Source organism: Microtus ochrogaster, unplaced genomic scaffold (genome assembly GCF_000317375.1).
Source record: "Microtus ochrogaster isolate Prairie Vole_2 unplaced genomic scaffold, MicOch1.0 UNK195, whole genome shotgun sequence".
Classification (NCBI taxonomy): Eukaryota; Metazoa; Chordata; class Mammalia; order Rodentia; family Cricetidae; genus Microtus; species Microtus ochrogaster.
In genome coordinates, this window is record NW_004949293.1 from 38,718 (window position 1) to 44,721 (window position 6,004).

A 6,004-nucleotide genomic window follows, 5' to 3' on the forward strand; every position below is an offset into this window, starting at 1 on the left:
ACTGGCAAACCGTATCCAAGAACACATTAGAAAAATTATCCATTATGATCAAGTAGGCTTCATCCCAGAGATGCAGGGCTGGTTTAACATATGAAAATCTTGGCTTTCTTTAAGAGATTTGCTGATATAATCCATTTTTTGTTTGTTTTTTCCTCTATTTCATTAAGGTAATTTTTCATTTCATCTTTAAGAATTTCAAACATTCTCTTCAGGTTATTTTTTTTGATTGTTTTCTTCTGGTTCATCCTTATTTGGTTGTTCAGACTTGCTTTTGTAGGGTCTTTAGGTTTTACCGGTATTGTGTTGCTCTTTGTGGTGTAGCATGTGATTTTACCTTTTCTACTCATCTTTTTCTCTAATAGGTGTGGTTGGGGCTGTCTGAGATTCTTTTGAATAATTTTCTAGGTGTCAGTGAATCCAAAGCACAAGTGAATCCAAATCCTCAAGGTACAATGTCACAGTTCTAGTTACCCCATTGGTTATTCCTGTTCCTGGAGGTAGCTCAGTGCTCTTGTGCTTTGGTCTGCTCCCTTGGAGTTTGCTGTCCCAGGGCTATTTGGGCCTAGGCTGTTGACTTTGATCTGTTTCTATAAATCTGGGTCTGGATCTCCTCCTGCAGAAGTCCCTGCCTTGGAGTTGGACCTGTTGTGGTAGAGATCGCTGACTCTAGATCTGGTCACGGGCTCAGTCCTGATTTGCCCATGTCCCAAGAAGCTCCTGGCTTCTGCTCCTGGTGGAGCTTGTTCTCTCTGTGTCTTAGGTAACTGGTTCAGTCCCAGTCCAGTTCTGGTGGAGATCAAAGACTCTGAGTCAGGTTGTTGGTTCAATCCTGGTCTGCCAGTGTCCCAGATCTGGGTTGGCTCCCAGGGCTGGATTTGCTCCTGGCTTCTGCTCCCGGTGGAGCTTGTTTCCTCTAACCCGTTCTGCTCTGGGAGTCTCAGGTTCCACTCTTGTGGAATTTTTTGCCCAAGGTGGAGTTCCTTGCCTCAGGGCAATTTTGGCTTAAGTTATTGGCTTTCACCTGTATCTGTAAATCCTGGTCTGGGTTCCATACTGCAGAAGTCCCTGGGTTGGAGTTGGACCTGGCAAGGTTTCTGGTTCCAGTCTACTGCCTCAGAGGTCCCAGGCTCGGGTGTGTCTGAACCTGCAGAAGACCTGCTTACTTCCTTAGATATCTCAGACTCGTGCTCAGACCTTCACGATTCCAGGTTCCTGCCTCTTCCCTTTGATGTCCCAGACCAATACCCAAACCCACAGAGGACATGGCACAGGCCTACTCTCTCTGAGGTCCCAGGCTTGTGCGTGGCTCCAGCTGAGATCTCTGGTTTCTGCCTATTCCCTCGGAGGACCCAGGTTCACTCATGCTCAGGCTGACAGAGGTCCTGGCTCCAGTCTAGGTTCTGTGAGGTCATAGACTCTCGCCCAGACCCACCAAGGTGTTGGCTTAGGTCTACTCCTTTGAAGGTCCTGGATTCAAATCTGGACTCTCAGCAGTCTCTGGCTCTGGCTCACTTGCTCAAGGGTTACTCCCTTGTACCTGTTCCTGTAGAGATTGCTGACTCTGAGTCAGGTCATTGGCTCAATCCTGGTCTGCCAGTGTCCCAGGACTTGGTTGGCTCCCAGGGCTGGATTTGCTCCTGGCTTCTGCTCCTGGTGGAGCTTGTTTTCCCTAGCCCTCTTTATCCTAAAAGTCTCAGGTTCCTACCTTCTTGATCTTAGAGGCTTACTTTTCCTCATTTCTTGACCTATCTGTGTTTTCCAGTTTTTTTTGTGTTTGATATGATTAATATATTGATTTTGTATTTAAAAAAATCTTCTCATATATTATCATCTCTACCTTAACAGCTGTCAACATATAGATTGGAGTCATTTGAAAGAACATCAATTAAGGCTTTGCCCAGATCAAAATTGTTACTTACTATGTTTGGGGAAAATTGTGTTGATTGATGATTGATGTGGGAAGGCTCTTCTCTTCCACTGATGGTTTCAATACCCATAAGCAAGTGGGACTGAGAAAGATAAAAAGCTAGCTGAACAAGAGAGAGTGACTAAACAAGAGAAAAAGCCAGTAAGCATTTTTTTCCCTGTGTCTCTTGCCTTCAGTTCCTAACTGGAGTTTCTATCCTAAGCTTCCACAGTCATGGGTTGTGATCTGGAAATATCAGTCAAACAAACCTGTTTGTTACCTCATATGCTTTTATTTAGAGAATTTAATCACAGCAAGAAACAAACAAAGTAGGTCAAAATGTGGTACATCAAAAGTGATTTTGTTGCTGGGTAGAATGTGGGAACCTTGTCTTTTGGAGGAATGTGGAGGATATTAGGACTTTAGATGGCAAAAGGCATAGAAAACTGTACACAGCTTAGTTGACTATTCCTGTAGGACTAGGAATATGGAGTGTTGAAAGTAATGCACACAGTGGAGCTTGAGTTCATTGGATTTCAGTGGGAAATAGACTTCATGAAAAATTTACCTATGGGTCATTTGTATAATATTTTCTTCCCAAATCATTCCAATTTTCTCTATTCCCTGAGAAATTGAATAAGGCAAGATTATAAAGTAATTGGATGATTTCTTAGACAAAATATGGATTCTGTTTTGTGGAGAAAAACAACACTAGAAAGATTCAAATGACAGTCCTGTGATGAAAAAGAGGAAGAAACTTTCAAGAACTTTAGAACCATTAAATAAAAGGCCCTTCTTATTACTAGAAGCCTAGGAAGGTAACTTAGGGTAAGATTCCATCTATCTAAATCTTCAGTTTCTCAAACTTGATTCCTATTCCGAGGAAGCTGCTGGAACTTTGATCCAAGCATGGTAACATCCATAACAACTTAGGAACCATTTTTTTGTTGTACTTTTATCTGGAAAAAAAGAAAGAAGCAAAATTTATAGGTCCTAGATTCTTTCTCTTTAGTTTCAGTTCAGCACTGTTGCATCCATCTATGGCAGTCAGAAACCCAGTGAGGAGACTGAGACTTCATTGTATGAAGCTGTGAAGATGAAGACAGAGTTGTATTTTTAGATGATAGGATGTTGAGATACCCAAGCTATGAGATATCTGCCATGGAGAACTACATACAGGAAGTAGAAGTAGCAAAGGATATATATATATATATATATATATATATATATATATATATATATATTCATAAATAACACTATCTAAGCTCTCTGTAAATGAATCCCCACCTGTCTGAGGCAGAGATAAAGGGTTTGTTGTTTGCCCTACTGAGTTTTAGTGTTACTGTGAACCAATCTTCCCTCACTGTGTCCTCATTTCTCTCTTTTCAAAATTTATTCTTCTTGTAAACAGAGACTGTGTATTCATTTCCCAAACACCTAGACCCAAATAATCACATAGAAACTATATTAATTATAGCACTGTTAAGCCTGTTAGCTCAGGCTTCTTATTGACTGGCTCTTTCATCTTAACCCATGTCTATTAATCTCTGTATCGCCACAAGGCTGTGGCCTACTAATGAGGTTCTGGGGTGTCTTTCTCCTCTGGCAACTACATGGCATCTCTTAGACTCTGTCTACTCTCTCTCTATATCTCTTCCAGCCTGGCTATATTCTGCTTGCCACAGGCCAAAACAGCTTTATTCTTTAACCAATAAAATCAACACTTATACAAAAGGACATCACACATCACTTTCTTACAATATAACCCAACTACAGTTTTCCCTACCTCCATTCCTCTCAGTCCTCTCCACTACTCCCTTCTCCACCAGATCCACTCAATCTTCATTTCCCTTCAGAATAGAGTAGATATCCCAGAAATATCAATAAAGCCATACATAGCAAATTGAAATAAGACTAGGCACATATCAAAGACTGCATGAGTCAATTTAGTAGGAGGAAAAGGGTTCCAAGAGCAGGCAAAAGAGTCAGAGACATCCCCCACTCCCACTGTTAGGAGTTGCACAAAAACAGCAAGCTACACAATGATAACACACACACACACACATATATGACGTGATATATATATATATATATATATATATATATATATATATATGACGTGGTGCAAACTCCTACATGCTCCATGATTGCTATTTTAGTCTATGTGAGATCCTATGAGGTCTACTTAGTTGATTCTGTGGCCTGCATTCTCCTGTGTCATTTTAGTGAGGAAAGATTTTGACTATGAATTTTTGTGAAATTTTTTTCTATGCCTTTGGGGTGAGATTCCTATTTTTCTTAGGATTGGTCCTTTTCTAGTGCTTCAGATTTCCTGGATGTTATGTTTCAGGTAATTTTTGGTTTAACATTTTCTTTGATCATGCTTTTAAAGTGTAAAATATCTTGTTTTCTTTTAGTGAAGCATGCGTCTGTAGGTCTTATTCAATTCCTTAGATTTTCATTTTCATAATTTCTTCAGTTCACATTTTTTAATTGCTCCTATTTCTATTTTAAGGTCTTGAACAGATTCATTCATTTCTGTCAACTATTTCTTCACTTACCTTTTCGCTTTCTTTAAGGGATCTATTAATTTTCTCCAATACTTCTTTTATCCTTTCTGTGCTTTCTTTTTTATTTTATTTTATTTATTTATTTTTATTGAAAAAAATTCTTTCTCCTCCCAGCCTCCCATTTCCCTCCCCCTCCTCCCACTCCTTTCCCCCTCCCCCCGTTCCTTTCCCCCTCCCTTTCCAGTCCAAAGAGCAGTGAGGGTTCCCTGCCCTGTGGAAAGTCCAAGGTACTCCCCCCTCCATCCAGGTCTAGGAAGGTGAGCATCCAAACTGGCTAGGCTCCCACAAAGCCAGAACATGAAGTAGGATCAAAACCCAGTGCCATTGTCCTTGGCTTCTCATCAGCCCTCATTGTTCGCCATGTTCAGAGAGTCCGGTTTTATCCCATGCTTTTTCAGTACAGTTCAGCTGGCCTTGGTGAGCTCCCAATAGATCAGCCCCACCGTCTCAGTGGGTGGGTGCAGCCGTCATTATCCTGACTTCCTTGCTCATGTTCTCCCTCCTTCTCCTCATTTGGACCTTGGGAGCTCAGTCTGGTGCTCCAGTATGGGTCTCTCTCTCTATCTCCATCCATTGCCAGATGAAGGTTCTATGATGATATGCAAGATATTCATCAGTATGGCTATAGGATAGGGTCATTTCAGGTTCCCTATCCTCAGCTGCCCAAGAAACTAACTGGGGACATTGCCCTGGGCACCTGGGAGCCCCTCTAGGTTCAAGTCTCTTGCCAACCCTAAGATGGCTCCCTTAATTAAGATATGTGCTTCCCTGCTCCCATATCCACCCATCCTTTATCCCAATCATCCCATTTCCCCAAGTTCCCCCCCATCCTCCCCTTCTCACTTTTCTCTCCCCATCTCCCTTTACCCCATCCCACCCTACCCCCGAGATCCCAATTTTTTGCCCGGCAATCTTGTCTACTTCCCATATCCAGGTGGATAACTATATGTTTTTCTTTGGGTTCACCTTCTTATTTAGCTTCTTTAGGATCTCAAATTATAGACTCAATGACCTTTATTTATGGCTAGAAACCAATTAGAGAACATCCCATGTTCATCTTTTTGGGTCTGGGTTACCTCACTCAGATAGTGTTTTCTATTTCCATCCATTTGCATGCAAAATTCGAGAAGTCATTGGTTTTTACTGCTGAGTAGTACTCTAATATGTATATATTCCACACTTTCTTCATCCATTCTTCCATTGAAGGGCATCTAGGTTGCTTCCAGGTTCTGGCTATTACAAATAATACTGCTATGAACATAGTTGAACAAATGTTTTTGTAATATGATAGGACATCTCTTGGGTATATTCCAAAGAGTGGTATTGCTGGGTCCTGGGGTAGGTTGATCCTGAATTTCCTGAGAAACCATCACACTGCTTTCCAAAGTGGTTGCACAAGTTTGCACTCCCACCAGCAATGGATGAGGGTACCCCTTCCTCCACAACATCTCCAGCAAAGGCTATTATTGATGTTTTTTATTTTAGCCATTCTGACAGGTGTAAGATGATATCTCAAAGTTGTTTTGAT